This window comes from Canis lupus, chromosome 38 (genome assembly GCF_011100685.1).
Source record: "Canis lupus familiaris isolate Mischka breed German Shepherd chromosome 38, alternate assembly UU_Cfam_GSD_1.0, whole genome shotgun sequence".
Classification (NCBI taxonomy): Eukaryota; Metazoa; Chordata; class Mammalia; order Carnivora; family Canidae; genus Canis; species Canis lupus.
Genome location: NC_049259.1, coordinates 13,205,415 through 13,225,209, shown reverse-complemented (window position 1 = coordinate 13,225,209; position 19,795 = coordinate 13,205,415). Strand labels below are relative to the sequence as shown.

The 19,795-nt window shown below is 41.9% G+C and overlaps 1 long non-coding RNA gene across 1 annotated transcript; it reads right to left on the bottom strand.

Annotated features, from left to right (window-relative positions):
• Positions 1–493: 493 nt before the first annotated feature.
• On the bottom strand, positions 494–18,795 carry LOC111094540. Its single transcript, XR_005385522.1, has 6 exons — positions 18,316–18,795; positions 17,523–17,613; positions 16,997–17,092; positions 15,857–16,112; positions 9,941–10,084; positions 494–1,221 (listed from the first exon to the last, which is right to left on the bottom strand). It is a non-coding gene; the product is annotated as an uncharacterized LOC111094540 (long non-coding RNA).
• Between the last annotated feature and the right edge of the window lie 1,000 nt (positions 18,796–19,795).

Sequence of the window (19,795 nt, the reverse complement as noted above, 5' to 3'; positions counted from 1 at the left end):
AATGGTGGGCTAATATGTATGGATTTGCATATCCATATGTTTTGATATGTTTTGGAGAAATACTCACCAAACTTTATTTTCCAATAAGTTACTTATCCCTTCCCTGTTTGTTAAATAAGCTTTTTGCTCTCCTGAGTAACTCTGGTGAGTTTTGGTTCTGATCTCCCAGTCCTTCCCCTTCTCCCGTATTTCACCCTGTAGGCATGGTGAAAAATCCAGACCAACCACTTCAACTACAGAAACACAACAGCCCAGAATCTCTCTCGTACGGGACCATCTCTCACTTATCCAAACTGGAGCAAGTCTCACCAACTGTCTTCACTCGCTCTCAGGTGGGCATGTAGCTGCTAGACAAAGTTCCCACAGTGTATCCATGGGTTCCACAGCTGCCTGTGTTGACAAAGATCTGAAACCCTTTCACTCGACTCCGTCTAATTCCTGCCTCAGTGTTTCCCAGTAAACAGAGCCTGAAACAGATTAAATGCCAATGATTTATTTGGTAGATGATACACGATGACAATGAGAGGAAAGTTGGAGAACACCAAGCAGCAAACAGGTGGGTAACAATGCTAGGTGACACCTTACAGTTATGCTCCTGGCTTCATGATGAGCCACAAAGAGACCCACCAAGACATTCAGCAGGTATGTCCATTAGGCTCAGTGGCGGGTGGAGTAAATATTTAACAGCCAGTTCACCATGGAGGAAAGGCCCTGATTTCTACTGTTCTCTAGTTTCCGTGGCACAAATAGTCCTGTTTTCACTGATGTTAAGCTACCAGTATGACATCGTTGGAAAGAGATGCATACAAATGGCTCTCACAAGATGGTAGGAGCCAGCCCCATTATATCACTGACTAAGCTGAATAGGATATATTCCCACAGGCTGACTATTGAGAAACCATGCTTACAATAAATTCCTTTGAGAGAAAAGGAATTTATCTAGTTGTTTCCTTCTCATCTCCTGGCGTTGGTTAAATTTCACCCCATAGGGAGATAACTACCTTCCACTCTGGGCATATGATTGGGGCCCTTTGGCAACTACTTGGGAATCCAGATTCCTCACTCTGTGATGTGTTTTTTCGTCAAGTTTGGAAGTCAAAGAAGTCAGAAACTCCAGGTGTGCGGTTGATAGGCCTCAGGTGGCTGAACCACGGATTTAGGCCATCGTGATGATGCAGAACAAGTAGCTGAAGTTCTATGAAGCAGGTAAGACTGAAAGATCTGAGGAAGCAAATAAGATATGCTTAATAGAGTTAAGTTTTGTGCCACTCAGACATACTTTTACACTACCAGTTTATATCCAGTTCCCAAACTACAATATGGAACCTCCTGTGTGTGTGTGTATGAGTGTGTGTGTGTATGTGTGTGTGTGAATGGGATGCCCTTATTTCTCTCTGAGAGGAGAGTCACATGCCCAGTTTCCTAGTCACCTTCCAGATGATAATGCACTCAAACTCCTGAAAGCCCTAAGGCCTGGTATAGTGGTCTGGACCTTTCTCCCCTAGGAGTCGGAGACATTAGTTGCCCTTCTTTATTGGGTTACAACTGCTATAATTGTCCATTAACAGTATTACTGGGCCTGGAAATTTTTTAAAAATGATTCCCCTGGGATCCAGACATACTCCTCCCTGTCTAATTATGTTGTGTAGTAGCAAGCCAAACTTCTCATGGTAATCAGGGTCAATTGCTCTTCATGATAATCAGCTACAATTATTCTAGCAACTCCTGCTGTTGTGCTGGCATGAGAAGTCCAAAGTGGCCAAGTGCTAGTCAAAGCTTCTATTACAGCGAAATCCTTACTCTTTCCTCTGAAGGAAGCGTCCCACCTGTGACAACCAGGTATCTACTCTGGTAGAGCTTTAGGGAGACCCATATTCCACAACTGGGTCACTGAGTGGGTTAGTTGGGAGGGTCCATTCCAACATTCATTGTTAGGTTCCCAAATTTCTGTATTCAAATTATTAGAGGCCCAATCCATACACCACCCTTTGGTTCAGTGAATATACTTCATGCTAGAATAGAAGATAGCCCTCCACACCCATAATATATTTCCCAGCTGCACCTTAGCTAAGCCTTCAATAGCTGAATGCTTTTGGATAATGGGGTACATGGTAAACCAAGTGAATTTCATGATCATGATTCCGTTATCACATCTTTGTAACAAAAGTGGTCCTTTGGTCTAAGGCTTAGTGTATGGGCTCTCATATTGATGGCTGAGCCATTCTGTAAGCCCTCAGGTTCTATATGTGTCTGAATGGCAGAGGCACTGAGGGCAGGGAAGGAAAACCCAGATTCAGATTATGCATCAGTGTGAGGAAAGACGAATGCCTGCCTTTTCAAGGCAGAAAGGCAGAGCTACTTTTGACCTACTACCAGCTGGCTAGTTTGTCAGTGGGGCAATATCCGGGGGCTCAGCATTGATGTCTGCTGCCAGCAAGGTGGGTGCTCAGCAGTGTCAGCAGCAAGAGCAATCTTAGTGAAAGGGAACTCATACTAAGCCCAGAATGATCTGCAAACTTGCCACCATGGCCACTCTGTTCATGGGCCCATTGCACTGAAGTGATCATTAAGAAATCCTGGCTGACATCCCTAGGAAAGATTATTCTATACACCTGGCAGGATGATGAGACTCTCTACTGCAGTAGAGATGTTCTTTGGTGGGCAAAAAACGAAGACACAAAGATATTCACAAAGATGCTTGGGACCCACCTCTATATGTCCAATTGCATAATGTTTCCCTAGAGTTCTTTGTCACTGATCTTCCAGTATTAGTCTTTTGGTGACCCTGACCAGTGACCCTTAAACCATTTGCTCCTGTCTCGGAATCAATACATATCTGTATTTTGGACTTCAGGCCATCTCCCTTCATATGACATATGCAACTAAGTGAACATTTCAAAGCTCCATCCACTGCATTTTCCTTCACTGCTGTCCTCCAGGGGTCCCGCAGGTGGGACTGTAATGCAGCTGTGGTCTATCTCCAATTAAAGCCAACACTGCACCAGTTCATCTATAAACTAGGACTATGTCCTTTTCGATTCTATTGGTTGGTCATGGAAAAACCACTCTCTAACCCCCAACACACACATACTCACCACCAATGAGGGAGGCCATGGTATGGATTGAAAGAAGCGTCATGTGGAACAGCACAGGTAGGTGATAAGGGCATCTGAGCAGATTACATCTCCATGCAATTTATTTGTTTTTCTCCACCTGTTTAACTTGGTCCTTGCATGCATCCCTGCCATCTTCTTTTTTTTTTTTTATTTTATTTTTTTTTATTGGTGTTCAATTTACTAACATACAGAATAATACCCAGTGCCCGTCACCCATTCACTCCCACCCCCCGCCCTCCTCCCCTTCTACCACCCCTAGTTCGTTTCCCAGAGTTAGCAGTCTTTACGTTCTGTCTCCCTTTCTGATATTTCCCACACATTTCTTCTCCCTTCCCTTATTTTCCCTTTCACTATTATTTATATTCCCCAAATGAATGAGAACATATAATGTTTGTCCTTCTCCGACTGACTTACTTCACTCAGCATAATACCCTCCAGTTCCATCCACGTTGAAGCAAATGGTGGGTATTTGTCATTTCTAATAGCTGAGTAATATTCCATTGTATACATAAACCACATCTTCTTTATCCATTCATCTTTCGTTGGACACCGAGGCTCCTTCCACAGTTTGGCTATAGTGGCCATTGCTGCTAGAAACATCGGGGTGCAGGTGTCCCGGCGTTTCATTGCATTTGTATCTTTGGGGTAAATCCCCAACAGTGCAATTGCTGGGTCGTAGGGCAGGTATATTTTTAACTGTTTGAGGAACCTCCACACAGTTTTCCAGAGTGGCTGCACCAGTTCACATTCCCACCAACAGTGTAAGAGGGTTCCCTTTTCTCCGCATCCTCTCCAACATTTGTTGTTTCCTGCCTTGTTAATTTTCCCCATTCTCACTGGTGTGAGGTGGTATCTCATTGTAGTTTTGATTTGTATTTCCCTGATGGCAAGTGATGCAGAGCATTTTCTCATATGCATGTTGGCCATGTCTATGTCTTCCTCTGTGAGATTTCTGTTCATGTCTTTTGCCCATTTCATGATTGGATTGTTTGTTTCTTTGGTGTTGAGTTTAATAAGTTCTTTATAGATCTTGGAAACTAGCCCTTTATCTGATATGTCATTTGCAAATATCTTCTCCCATTCTGTAGGTTGTCTTTGAGTTTTGTTGACTGTATCCTTTGCTGTACAAAAGCTTCTTATCTTGATGAAGTCCCAATAGTTCATTTTTGCTTTTGTTTCTTTTGCCTTTGTGGATGTATCTTGCAAGAAGTTACTATGGCCGAGTTCAAAAAGGGTGTTGCCTGTGTTCTTCTCTAGGATTTTGATGGAATCTTGTCTCACATTTAGATCTTTCATCCATTTTGAGTTTATCTTTGTGTATGGTGAAAGAGAGTGGTCTAGTTTCATTCTTCTGCATGTGGATGTCCAATTTTCCCAGCACCATTTATTGAAGAGACTGTCTTTCTTCCAATGGATAGTCTTTCCTCCTTTATCGAATATTAGTTGCCCATAAAGTTCAGGGTCCACTTCTGGATTCTCTATTCTGTTCCACTGATCTATGTGTCTGTTTTTGTGCCAGTACCACACTGTCTTGATGACCACAGCTTTGTAGTACAACCTGAAATCTGGCATTGTGATGCCCCCAGATATGGTTTTCTTTTTTAAAATTCCCCTGGCTATTCGGGGTCTTTTCTGATTCCACACAAATCTTAAAATAATTTGTTCTAACTCTCTGAAGAAAGTCCATGGTATTTTGATAGGGATTGCATTAAACGTGTATATTGCCCTGGGTAACATTGACATTTTCACAATATTAATTCTGCCAATCCATGAGCATGGAATATTTTTCCATCTCTTTGTGTCTTCCTCAATTTCTTTCAGAAGTGTTCTATAGTTTTGAGGGTATAGATCCTTTACATCTTTGGTGAGGTTTATTCCTAGGTATCTTATGCTTTTGGGTGCAATTGTAAATGGGATTGACTCCTTAATTTCTCTTTCTTCAGTCTCATTGTTAGTGTATAGAAATGCCACTGACTTCTGGGCATTGATTTTGTATCCTGCCACGCTACCGAATTGCTGTATGAGTTCTAGCAATCTTGGGGTGGAGACTTTTGGGTTTTCTATGTAGAGTATCATGTCATCGGCGAAGAGAGAGAGTTTGACTTCTTCTTTGCCAATTTGAATGCCTTTAATGTCTTTTTGTTGTCTGATTGCTGAGGCTAGGACTTCCAGTACTATGTTGAATAGCAGTGGTGAGAGTGGACATCCCTGTCTTGTTCCTGATCTTAGGGGAAAGGCTCCCAGTGCTTCCCCATTGAGAATGATATTTGCTGTGGGCTTTTCATAGATGGCTTTTAAGATGTCGAGGAATGTTCCCTCTATCCCTACACTCTGAAGAGTTTTAATCAGGAATGGATGCTGTATTTTGTCAAATGCTTTCTCTGCATCCAATGAGAGGATCATATGGTTCTTGGTTTTTCTCTTGCTGATATGATGAATCACATTGATTGTTTTACGGGTGTTGAACCAGCCTTGTGTCCCAGGGATAAATCCTACTTGGTCATGGTGAATAATGTTCTTAATGTACTGTTGGATCCTATTGGCCAGTATCTTGTTGAGAATTTTTGCATCCATGTTCATCAGGGATATTGGTCTGTAATTCTCCTTTTTGGCGGGGTCTTTGTCTGGCTTTGGAATTAAGGTGATGCTGGCTTCATAGAACGAATTTGGAAGTACTCCATCTCTTTCTATCTTTCCAAACAGCTTTAGGAGAATAGGTATGATTTCTTCTTTAAACGTTTGATAAAATTCTCCTGGGAAGCCATCTGGCCCTGGACTCTTGTGTCTTGGGAGGTTTTTGATGACTGCTTCAATTTCCTCCCTGGTTATTGGCCTGTTCAGGTTTTCTATTTCTTCCTGTTCCAGTTTTGGTAGTTTGTGGCTTTCCAGGAATGCGTCCATTTCTTCTAGATTGCCTAATTTATTGGCGTATAGCTGTTCATAATATGTTTTTAAAATCGTTTGTATTTCCTTGGTGTTGGTAGTGATCTCTCCTTTCTCATTCATGATTTTATTAATTTGAGTCTTCTCTCTCTTCTTTTTAATAAGGCTGGCTAATGGTTTATCTATCTTATTAATTCTTTCAAAGAACCAACTCCTGGTTCTGTTGATCTGTTCCACAGTTCTTCTGGTCTCGATTTCGTTGAGTTCTGCTCGAATCTTTATTAACTCCCTTCTTCTCTTGGGTGTAGGATCTATTTGCTGTTTTTTCTCTAGCTCCTTTATGTGTAAGGTTAGCTTTTGTATTTGAGTTCTTTCCAGTTTTTGAATGGATGCTTGTATTGCGATGTATTTCCCCCTTAGGACTGCTTTTGCTGCATCCCAAAGATTTTGAACGGTTGTATCTTCATTCTCATTAGTTTCCATGAATCTTTTTAATTCTTCCTTAATTTCCTGGTTGACCCTTTTATCTTTTAGCAGGATGGTCCTTAACCTCCATGTGTTTGAGGTCCTTCCAAACTTCTTGTTGTGATTTAGTTCTAATTTCAAGGCATTATGGTCCGAGAATATGCAGGGGACAATCCCAATCTTTTGGTATCGGTTCAGACCCGATTTGTGACCCAATATGTGGTCTATTCTGGAGAAAGTTCCGTGTGCGCTTGAGAAGAATGTGTATTCAGTTGAGTTTGGATGTCAAGTTCTGTAGATATCTGTGAAATCCATCTGGTCCAGTGTATCATTTAAAGCTCTCGTTTCTTTGGAGATGTTTTGCTTAGAAGACCTATCGAGTATAGAAAGAGCTAGATTGAAGTCACCAAGTATAAGTGTATTATTATCTAAGTATTTCTTCACTTTGGTTAATAATTGATTTATATATTTGGCAGCTCCCACATTCGGAGCATATATATTGAGGATTGTTAAGTCCTCTTGTTGAATAGATCCTTTAAGTATGATATAGTGTCCCTCTTCATCTCTCACTACAGTCTTTGGGGTAAATTTTAGTTTATCTGATATAAGGATGGCTACCCCTGCTTTCTTTTGAGGACCATTCGAATGGTAAATGGTTCTCCAACCTTTTATTTTCAGGCTGTAGGTGTCCTTCTGTCTAAAATGAGTCTCTTGTAGACAGCAAATAGATGGGTCCTGCTTTTTTATCCAGTCTGAAACCCTGCGCCTTTTGATGGGGTCATTAAGCCCGTTCACATTCAGAGTTACTATTGAGAGATATGAGTTTAGTGTCATCATGATATCTATTCAGTCTTTGTTTTTGTGGACTGTTCCACTGAACTTCTTCTTAAAGGGGAATTTTAAGAGGCCCCCTTAAAATTTCTTGCAGAGCTGGTTTGGAGGTCACATATTCTTTTAGTTGCTGCCTGTCTTGGAAGCTCTTTATCTCTCCTTCCATTTTGAATGAGAGCCTTGCTGGATAAAGTATTCTTGGTTGCATGTTCTTCTCATTTAGGACCCTGAATATATCCTGCCAGCCCTTTCTGGCCTGCCAGGTCTCTGTGGAGAGGTCTGCTGTTACCCTAATACTCCTCCCCATAAAAGTCAGGGATTTCTTGTCTCTTGCTGCTTTAAGGATCTTCTCCTTATCTTTGGAATTTGCAAGCTTCACAATTAAATGTCGAGGTGTTGAACGGTTTTTATTGATTTTAGGGGGGGATCTCTCTATTTCCTGGATCTGAATGCCTGTTTCCCTTCCCAGATTAGGAAAGTTTTCAGCTAGAATTTGTTCAAATACATATTCTGGCCCTCTGTCCCTTTCGGCGCCCTCGGGAACCCCAATTAAACGTAGGTTTTTCTTCCTCAGGCTGTCGTTTATTTCCCTTAATCTATCTTCATGGTCTTTTAATTGTTTGTCTCTTTTTTCCTCAGTTTCCCTCTTTGCTATCAACTTGTCTTCTAGGTCACTCACTCGTTCTTCCACCTCGTTAACCCTCGTCGTTAGGACTTCTAGTTTGGATTGCATCTCATTCCATTGATTTTTAATTTCTGCCTGATTAGCTCTAAATTCTGCAGTCATGAAGTCTCTTGAGTCCTTTATACTTTTTTCTAGAGCCACCAGTAGCTGTATAATAGTGCTTCTGAATTGGCTTTCTGACATTGAATTGTAATCCAGATTTTGTAACTCTGTGGGAGAGAGGACTGTTTCTGATTCTTTCTTTTGAGGTGAGGTTTTCCTTCTAGTCATTTTGCTCAGTGCAGAGTGGCCAAAAGCAAGTTGTATTGGGAAAAAGGGAAAAAGAGAAAAAGAGAGGAGAGAAAGAAGGAAAGAAAAGAGAAAGAGAAAAAAAAAAGGGGAAGAAAAAGAAAAAAAAAAACGAAAAAAAAAAAAAAGAAGAAAAAGAGAAAGAAAAAGAAAGGAGAAAAAAAGGGGGTGGGGAAGGAAACAAATCAAAAAGCAAAACAAAACAAAAACAAAAACAAACAAACAAAAAAAGAACCACCGGGGAGTATCTTCTGATTCTGTGTACTTTAAGTCCCTTGGCCTCCCCTGGAAGTTGTCCGTCTAGCTGGTGTTCTGGGGGAGGGGCCTGTTGTGCTGATTCTCAGGTGTTAGCAGTTGGGGGAGCTGCTGTGCCCCTGCCTGGTGCAGGGCTCGGTGGGGGTTGTTTACCCCGTGAGGCCGCAGGAGGAACAGCCCCAGTGGCGGGGCAGCTCTGGAAACCTGGATTCAGCTCCGGCAGGAACTCCGTCTGCAGGGCCTGGAGGCTCCGGGGCGGGGCCGCTGATCTGCTCAGCTGGGGCAGGAGCGTCCTCGCTGTCCTGGGCCCTCCCGGCCTCTGCCTGTCCCGGGGGAGGCGGGATCCTGGGCTGTGTCCCGGCGCCCTGTGCTCCGGAGCCTGCGCTGGTGGATTCGCGCTCCCGGGCCGCGCAGCCCCCTCCGCGGAGCCGCCGCCCGAGCCCCTCCGAGCTGCTCCTGGAACCGCGCAGGCCCCCTCCGCACGGAGCCTCTTCCTCTGCCCGAGCCCCTCCGAGCTGCTCCCGGGGCCGCGCAGCCCCCTCCGCGGAGCCGCCGCCCGAGCCCCCCGAGCTGCTCCGGGTCCCGCCGGGTCCCGCCGTGCGCGCTGCAGCCCTTAGGGAGCTCGGCGCACTCTCCTGGGCGCGCAGTTGCTGTTACTGTCCCCGGGAGCCCGAGGCATCCCCGCCCTCCTGGGTCCTGCTCCACCTCCCCGCGAGCCCCTTTCCGCCCGGGAAGGTCGGTGCAGCTCCTGCTCCTCCGGGACGGGGCTCTCCTGTCCTGGGGACACTCGCCCCGGCCTCAGCCCGGCTCCTCGCGGGGCCCCTCCCCCTTGGAGGCCTTTGTTCCTTTATTTCTTTTTCCCCGTCTTCCTACCTTGATAGAAGCGCGAACTCTTCTCACTGTTGCATTCCAGCTGGTCTCTCTTTAAATCTCAGGCCGAATTCATAGATTTTCAGGATAATTTGAAGGTTTTCTAGGTAGTTTGGTGGAGACAGGTGATTTGGGGACCCTACTCTTCCGCCGTCTTGCTCCTCCCCCCCCCTGCCATCTTCTAATGAATAGTTGCCATGTCCATTCAAATGTATAAGTGAATCCATTAATATGGAGTTAGTCATGCATAGTTCAGGTGGAAGAGTCATCTGGGCCTGTGGTCAGATGCTTAGTGTCTACCATGGCCAAGCAGTGAATCAGGAGCTGTTCTACACACATAGTCTAGAACTTTGCCCCATACAGCATAGTCTTATCCTAGCACCCTGAGGTTCTGAACTTTGGCTCTCCTGTAGGAGAGGCACGATGGATGCATGCAAGGACCAAGGGATACATCCAGGGACGTGGTGCAAGCAATCTTATCCATCACAGACAGTTCTAGCACCGTAGGATTTGCTGCTACAACCAAAGCATCAGAGAAGCTTTTTACCACAGCCTGGACTACGCAGGACTCCTTCTTGCTCTGAACTTCATTCAAAACAGGAAACTTCACAAAAGCTTCATAGTATTCCCAAATGCAGCACGACATTGTTTCCAGAATTCAAAGGGATCTGATAGATATTGAGCTTCTTTCCTAATGGTAGAAAGCACAAGGTAAGATAATCTGCTCTTTATCTCAGATGGGCTATCCCAGCATGCTCAAGGCCACTAAACTCCTAAAATCTTCAGCAGTGTGGTAGGTCCATGAATCTTTATGATTTTCTCTCTGTGGTGTTCGGATGTCTTACCAAGACTACAGCATACCTGACATTTCTTGTTCTTCAAGGCTAGTTAACATGATACCATCAATAGAGTGGACTGGTGTGAAGTTGCATGCAGTATAAAGATGATTGAGGCCCCACGGATTATTACATTATGTCAAGAGGCAGGAGAGTTAACATAACTCACAACAAGGTAATGTAGGTACAGTGCTGCCCCTGCCGTGTAAATGAAAAGTGCTTTTGATCCTTCCCATTATACAGTTTTGAGAAGAAAGAATTTGTCAAATCAATACCTACATACCAAGCACAAGAGGCGGTGTATCTAGACAATACCTGCAACTGTGTCTAATAACTAGCAAAGTTTCCAGAAGCTCATTATCATCTGCTAAAATCTAGTTGGTTTTGCTGAGCCCAAACAGGTGAGCTAAATGGATAGATGAGAGACCACCATCCCTGTATCCTTCTGGTTTTTAATGATATTACTGAACTCTGACATTGCTTTGGGAAGGTGATACACTGCTGATTTACTGTCTTGACTTGGGTGGAGAGTTAGGAGGGATAATTTTAGGGAACTGGTCATTTTCCTATCATAATGACCATATTCATATATATTATTATGACATGAGGGAACAAATACAATTACCCATAGTACTTTGCTAGGGCCACCATTACAAAATAGTATGGACTGAGTGGCTTACACAACAGATATTGGTTTTCTCACATTTCTGAAGGCTAGGTGTCTAAGACCAAGGTATAAGCAGATTTGCTTTCCTGTGAGGCCTCTCTCCTTGGCTTGTAGATGGCTACCTTGTCACTCTATCTTTACATGGTGTTTCCTGTGTGTGCACATGTCTGGACACAGAACACATGTCTATGTCCTAGATCTTCTCTTCTTCTAAGGACATGAGTCATATTGAACTAGGGTCCACCCTAACTATCTTATTTAGCTTAATTATCTCTTTAAAGACCTTATGTCCAAACATAATTGCATTCTGAAATTTGGAGCTTAGAGCTTCCACATATGAATTTGGCAGGGGGCACGTAGAAACAATTCAACCAAAACAGTTTGTTACACTGCATTCTAAACCTCATTACTATGAAATAATGTCAGTAAATAAAATTTAAGAGGAAATTTTCAGCACATTCATTTATTTGGTGGTTAGGCTTCTCCTGTTTCATTCAAAATAAACCCACTCATAAATAGCCTAAAAATAAATTCTTCACTGAGCTTGTGGTATATATTTTTTAAAACACAGATGGTCTATGCTGCCTAATTCTCACTCATAGTCCCTGGCATTCTCTGGGTATAGATTTGTTAAGATGCAGTGGGTTTGGGTCAGTGTGTTCAAATGGTTTTTCTAACATTTGGGTGTTTGAAAATCATTACTGAGGGATCCCACGGATGATGGTCCCCAGGTGTTCCTATAGAATTGATTCCCTGAGCAGTTCCCAAGAGAACTAAGTTGGTGTTCACACATGGAAAGCAAAGAGAAGAATTGAGTCAATTATATGAATAATTACAGCTTGAATGAACGCTTCTTTTCCTTATCTATTTCAGGAAAATTTGAGGGCAGGGACTTAATATGAGATGTCTGGAAAACCATCTCCATACTCTACTTTGCTCACAGCTCTTGATATCAAATGCTTCCCAACCAGGGGCAATTTTGCCCCCCACTCCAGGGGACATTTGGCAATCTCTGGAGACATTTTTGATTCTCATAACTTGAGACTGCTATTGGAATCTAGTAGGTAGAAGCAATAAATGCTGGTCAGTAGCCTACCACATGCACAAGACAGGCCACCCCAACAAAAATGTTCCAAAATGTCAGTAGCGTTCAAATGATTGAACCAAATCATGCTCTCTACAACCTTATCTATGATATGTTGTGTCTGAATATTTGTGTGGAAATGGAAAATCAGGGGGCAATTAATAGCGTTAGTTTTTCCTCTTTGATCGTATTTATTGAAATTATAACATAAAATTCTCACTCAAAAAGGAATAGAAAGACACTACATCCCTCACCAATATGGACTAGGACCAGGATATGGGATATCCATTACAAAACTGCAATTAAAATTTTATTTTTAACAGGTAAATCACACATTTGAAATCCCAGCACAGTACTGCAAGTATGGGCCACCTTTTTGGCTAAATTTAGGTCAGATTTAATTGTTTCTGCCCTACACCTAATTTCATGTTATGTATCTGAAATCTGTATCTTCAGGATCTGAATCTTACAAAGCAACTATCTTTTTAAGAAAATTACACATTATACAAAAGAGTTGTCAGGGTGACTGCATCCTTTAAACCAAGTGGAAAGTCCAGAAGTTTTTCTTGGGACGTTAATGTTTTCCTTAATGAAATAGGGAAGTGGTGATTTACTCATTGTTTGTCTTTACTACCATAAAACATTTAGCAGTGTAAGTATGAGACACATAATAGTCCTTAGATGAAGCGTGTGGCCTTGCAAAATCATAGGAATCCTAGTCATCAGAAATATGATTTTTGATTCCTGCCTCACTTCTCTCTCACACATCTCTCAGGGGAAAGTACCCCCTGGTAGGGGGGAAAAACAGTAAGGTTGAGTCTTTTCTTCAGTTCTTCTAAATTTATCAGATTACATATAGCACCAGAGGTGCTTATTTAAAACACATTTGCAGGTGCCTGTGTTTATTTTAAAACAGGCTTTCTGGAATGGCTGGGTGGCTCAGTGGTTGAGCATCTGTCTTCTGCTCAGGTTGTGATCCCTGTGTCCCTGGGTCAAGTCCTGGGCTGGTTCTCCCTCTGCCTGTGTCTGTGCCTCTTTTTGTGTGTTTTCTTCATGAATAAATAAACAAAATCTTAAAAAAAATTTTTTTAATAATTTTAAAAAGGCTTTTCAGGCGATTTTTATGACTATAGGCCAGGTGATTTTTATGATTTTTATGATGATAGAATAATATTAAGAAATACCCTACGCCCTGGGTCCTATATTGGGTCTATAGCCCATAGGCCCAAGCTCTCCTGTCACCTGCTTTTATAAATAAAGTTTTATTGGGATGCACTTACATCCATTCATTTACTTATTGTCTATCACTGCCTTCACACTGCCTGCACACTATGCAACAGTTGACTAGTTGCATCTGGCCTGCAAAGCCAAAAATATTTACTCTTTGCCCCTTTACAGAAACAGCTTGCTGACTCCTACTCTAGACAAGGGCAAAGTGGGAAGTGGTGGATATGGGCAAAGCAGACTATTCTCTGCCTAAAACTGCAACACCGCACTTACTTCAAAACAAACAGAGCCACTTCTTTAATTTTCTTGGGAGTCAAGCAATTTGAAGGAAGTAATTTGCTACTTCAATTAATTAAGATTTATGGAGTCCAGAAATGCATTCAGAAATATTTTAAAATATAAAGACCTCTGCCTTTTGGGAAGTTAGCCAAATATAACATATATAAGTCAATTAAAGCGACGTTATGTGCTCAACTGCATGCCACTGACTAAAATACCACCAGACATGTAAAGAAGGTGAGATGAGATAAGGAAGGTGCTGAAGTTAAATATGAGATTATGCTGTCAGGGAAGGAGTGAGTAGTGAATATATACTCAATCGGTTGACTGCTTTACCGGCTAATTCATTGGCTGATACATGTCAGGAGAGTTTGCATCTCGATGAGCAATGGAAAATAAGATTGGGCACTGAATTACGTATCTACTGCTGCATAACCAATTACCCCCCAATCTAAATAATGTTTATTATCTCACACATTTGCTGTATGAATCTGGGAAGAGTTTAGCTGAGTGGTTCTGGTTCAGGGTGGCTCCTGGAGGTGAGGACAAGGTAAAGGCAGGAGTTACAGTCAAAAGAAAGCTTGGGGGGCACCTGAGTGGTTCAGTCAGTTAAGCATCAGACTGTTTCAGGTAAGATTGTGATCTCAGGGTCATGAGATCGAGCTCTGAGTCAGGCTCTGCACTCAGTAAGGAGTCTGCTTGAGATTCTCTCTCCCTCTTCCTCTGCCCCTCCCGTTTATGCTCTCTCTTTCTCTAAGATAAATAAATTGAAAGAAAGAAAGAAAGAGAAAGAAAGAAAGAAAGAAAGAAAGAAAGAAAGAAAGAAAGAGAAAAAAGAAAAAAAAGAAAAGAAAAGAAAAAAGAAAAGAAAGAAAGAAAGAAAAGAAAAGAAAAGAAAAGAAAGAAAAAAAGAAAAGAAAAGAAAGCAAACAAGCTTGACTGGGGCTAGAGCACCCACTTCCAACATGACTCACTCAAAGGCCTGGGGGCAGGAAGCCTCAGTTTCCTTTTTTTCTTAAGATTTATTTATTTATTTATTTGAGAGAGAAAGAGTGAGTGCATGGGGGGAGGAGCAGAGTTAAAGAGAGAGGGAGGGTGAGAATCTCCAGCAGGCTGCCCATGGAGCTCAGAGCCCAAGACTGGGCTCAATGTCATGACCCTGAGATCATGACCTGAGCCCAAATCAAGAGTCAGATGCTTTACTGACTGAGCCACCCAGGTGCCCCTGGAAACCTAGGTTTCTTGCTGACAATAGGCAGGGGGCCTTTATTCTTTTACACAAGGACTCTTACAGGGTGCTGAAGTGTCCTTGCCATAAGGCCTTGGCTCCCTGAACCAAGAGTGGTCCAAAAGAGAAAGTGAGATGTAAAAAGAAGCTATAATTCCTTGAAAGACCTAAGACAGAAATGTCATAACTTTTTCACATGTTATATTTATTTGAAGTGAGTCGATAAGGCCAGCCTACAGTGCAAGAGGATGGCAATTGGGCTCCAACATTTAGAGGGAAGAGCAGTGAAGATTTTGCAGACATATTGTAAAACCACTACAGATACTAGCAGTAGATGTGAGTCAAAGCGAGAATATGGCATTAGAATACAAAATCATGCTCTTCTCACCAGGCTCAGGAAGACAGGTGGTTTGTTTCTACCCATAAACCCCGAACGATCAGCCATCATTAAACAACTGAATTCTCTCACTTGTGGATTCTCAACAGGCTTTGTCATAAACCAGCAGAAAATGGTTTTTCTTGATTTACACAAGATAAAGAGACATCAGTCCTACAGGTCCCTCTCTCTGTGTGACCTTTGTCTTTGATCAGAGGAAAATATAGGAGGTGGAGAATATACAATGTAACATTTTTTTTCCCTTTTCAAGGCTCTACTGTGATATATTGTTTAACCATGTGGAAAAATCAGAACCTTAATGATAATATACTATCAAAAGAAAAGAAATTAAGTCTCTGAAGTGACTTCCATTAAAAAAGTACAAAATCTTATTTTTCACAGGTATTTAATAATAGACTTTATTGGTAAAGCAGTTAGTTCCATTTATGGTATTGTCTTGGTGCTTATACAGATACACCTTTATTCTTACATATTTTTAAAATGTCATTTTCCACTAACACGTGTGTTTAATCTTACAAGCTACTGGTGAGAAATTATGGGTACAACGCAACTTACTACTACACTTTTAAGGATGCTTTCCAATAGTGGCATTAGCAAAGTAATTTATTCAACCATTCCTCAGATCTGTTTTACTTGCCTCTCTCTGTGGTTTTGGCCATATAGGAGTCCCTAACCACTGTTTTGGTAAAACTTCAACTCAAATTTCTTCTGAGAAATCACCCCTGAGAAACACGTCAAGACTTACCTGGCATCAATACCATTCTCAATGTCAAAAGATGAACTCTGACGGCCTAGGTACACAGGTACATCCTATCCCTCGGGATGCAGACATAGGAATGAGCAGATGACCCTAGTCAAGTCAACCAGAGACAGGACCTCGGCTCCTTTTCAACTCTTGTGTGAACAAAAGCTTTCCTTGGAATCCATTTTGCTGTCACGTGGGAGTGCCTTGCTTCGAAGTGGAGAATATGGATGAGATGAACAACACAGGAGGAAAGACACTGGGAAGCAAAAGATCAAGTCTTGGTAATACCGCATGAGTCCGTGGATAGAGACTTAACCAAAACCAAAGTTGAGTTTTCTCACTTGAAATATAAAACAATCCTAACTGATAAAGTATTTACATGTTTGATTTCTTTTTTATTTGTATATGTGTTTGCTTTCAAAACTCTTTGGGGATAGACAGCACAAATTGTATCACTGGGCAGTCACTGGGCCATTTCTCAAGACTGGTTCAAGTAAATATTATTACAGTTGAGTTGTCTCATTTTTATGTGAGCTTTGAATGGGTATGAGTATGATGCTTTTTTTTAAGCATTAAGTCTCCCTGTGGGGCTTGTCGTTTGCAGCCTGTGTTTGTCATGCTTATGGTGCATTCAAAAACACTCCCTAAATTCAATCTTTGAATTAAGCTGTAACCAAGCTTGTATATTCATTAGAGAAGAAAAATTCTCCTCGAAGAAGTTCAAATTGTTTATTGATTTTCATTTCTGTGTTCAAAGGAAGCCTGGGTAAGTCTGTCTCAGCACAGTCCCCATGGGACTAAACAGCCAACAAGTACATCACATTTAAACCCAACGGAGCAGCCACCAACCAAAATGGGAGGATTCTTCTAAAACTATATTAATAAATAGTAAGAGGATGAGATTTCCAGTTCGATAAAGTTGATTCTTAACAAGGAATAACAAATTTGCCACAGCTAGCAATAAATGACAATTTAGAGGAAAGCCTGAAAAATATGAAAACAAAATAAGGGAGGTGGAAAGTGCATTTGGATAGCCTCCTTTTTGCCTATGGTTAGGGTTAGAGAGAGAGAAAATTTTAAACATCACTTCTTTAACTTTGATAACTTCACTATCTATGTGGGAACTCTTGCATAACCCACTGAGTGAGTGTCTGAAGTGGTTCATGAAGACATGAATGTGGGTGTTCAATCCGTTCGTGGTCACGTGTTACTCCCAGAGTCCCCTCTCAGGCATATCTGAAAGAGGGAGATACCATTTTACAAAAAAAGAAAGAGAATAAATATGAATAGTTTATGTTTTTTGAAACAGAATCTAAAAATTAGCTCTGAAAAATAAGGTGAGGGTCACTGAATTTTCATGGCCTTTTTGATAAATGTCGACTATCGAAAAAAGTCCCCACATTCTGATACAGAGGTAATATTTTTTATTGCATCCATTTCCTTTTAGAAATAAAATGAAACATGCTTCATTTTACAAAGCATAAAGACAAGCTTAGAAATATATGCCTTCTCTGCCAGATTCAAGATTGGAGGTAAAGAGTTTTTGACAAACATTTACATTTTAGGTTTCTTTGTGGGTCCTGAAAGACTCAACAATATAATGGACCAAAATCAGTTTAAAATCAACGAAATATGCATTAGATGATTATGTGAATTGAATTTTTACCTTTGTTGTATCCAGTAGAAGACCAAGTACACTGCCCATTCAATTCTTCCAAGATTGTTCAGCCTCAGCTCTGCCCAAACGGTCTGTAGGCCTGAGAAAATTATTTAATCTCTCTGTATAACCATCTCCTCATTGGTAAACCAGAGAAATAAAGCATCAGTTCTGCCTCAGTTGGATGCTCTGAGGATGAACTATAATACTTTGCAAAAAAATACAAGCATGTGGAACCATAGTCCTCCAGCAGGAGTGACACTGGTGTCCTATAGAAATCACGAGAGGCACAGCCATGCTGTTGGAAGAGCAGCCACTCAGAGCTGATAGGAACATAATCTGAAAACACTGTTAGATGGATGCTGAAACCAATCAGTGCCTTCCAGAAAGACAATAGTGTGTCAAGGAAAGCCCCTCAGGAAAGAACTGAGTCCCTTTTGCCCACACCTGCGAGCAGAAGTTCTGGGAAAGGTACTCACAGACCCAAGTCAAGAAGGTATTCAGAAACTTTCCATACTATATGGGACTAGGCCCCATTTGGGATGACCCTTTTTACCTCCGCCTTCTAGGATATCAAAGTATTCAAGCTAAAATGAAAATCAATCTGGGGTGCCTGGATGGCTCAGGTCATGACCTCGGGGTCCTGGAATCGAGTCCCTCATTGGGCACCCTGCTCAGCAGGGAGTTTGCTTCTCTTTCCGTCTCTCCCCCTAGCTTGTGCTCTCTGTCTCATAAATAAATAAATAAATAAATAAATAAATAAATAAATAAACTCTTAAAAAAATGAAAAATCAATCATTACCCATACAAAGATAAGCCATCAATATTTAGGAACGTGCAGCAGATCCAATATGTTGGCTGCTTTTGATTCAGATGTTCTGATCCAGACTTTCAGCACTGAAGAATTTGTTCCAAATGTGGAGGTCATTCTACACCAAGCAAAAGTTCCAGCTGATAAAGATACTAAAATAACCTTTATCAAAAAAATAAAAAAGTAAATAAAATAACCTTTATCAAATTTAAAGGGACAACATCAGGCTGCATCCAAAAAGGAAATTTTGGATGAAGGGCCTAGATAAGCAGTAAGGCCGGAGGCTATGAACTATCCCAGCACTGTGACGTGAGTGTGAGAAGCCCTGGGAAGATGCCCGGGCCCAGAGAGTTCTTCCATTTATTGGCAAGGCTTCATTAGGTTGCATACTGATAATTCCAAGAAAATGATTCTCACCAGTACTTTTGTACTAAAAGGAATAATTTGTTATTGGAAAACATTGTCTGAGCAAGAAATCTAATTTTTTAAAAAGGCAGCGAAGTCTGGTGTAAGACAATACAGGCAAAACCTCTTCGTTCCGGTCCTGGATCAAGCACCGGTTTACTGTGCAAGCTTCTAGTGTCCGTGGGGACAAGGCAAATATCCAGATAAGACTGAAAAGTATGAAGTCCTTAACTCGGGTATCTGTTAGAGCTTCAGGAGCCTATCTTTGTCTGGTGACCGAGGAGGTACCCAGCTGCCTTCCAAAGGTCTTGGAAAAAGGTCTGCAAAAAACTCTCACACATAATTCTTTGCTTTTAAGGTTGGTATCATCTACCTAAAAGCCTCCCCCTCCCCATACGACTATAATCCACTGATCTCCATGTTATTACCTTGTATTTCCTTTTTACCTCCGCCTTCTGACATCATTCTTAGTCATCACACTGTGCGCACTATTGAAACAGCCAATGGGTGAGTCCTTGGATGGCCACAGCTCCCGGTCCCTTAGAGCTCCTTATACTCAAGGTCACATTCCGGACACTGTCTCCATCCAGAGCAACTCCCCATGTCAGACTCCTTCAACTCAGACATCTCACTCAATCTATTAGTTACTTTCCTTGCAGAACTCTCACTTCTCCTTCTCTTCTGTGCCAGACAGAGACCAGTCCTTTGATCATTGTTTTACAATCTATCAGAGCCCTCCTGGCTTCAAGCATTGTTGTCCAGCTTGCTCCCCATCATTGACCACCTGGTGTGTTGTCTACCACCATCACTCTCTGTGGTCCCCTGGTTCCTCCTCCAGCCTCCCCACCAGGTGCTGCCTGTCTCATCCTCTATGCAGGAGGGGCAGCAATTCCCTTACAAGTCTCTGAAAACATCATACAAGACTGTTCTACGTTTTTGGGTCTTGCCATGCTGTCTGAAGATTTGGCTCAGACATCCTCTAACTTAGAATCCATCTCTGACATTTCCCCAGGCCTTTCTCCCACTGAGCTAAGGACCACTGCCCCTGCACATGCTGCTCTCATGG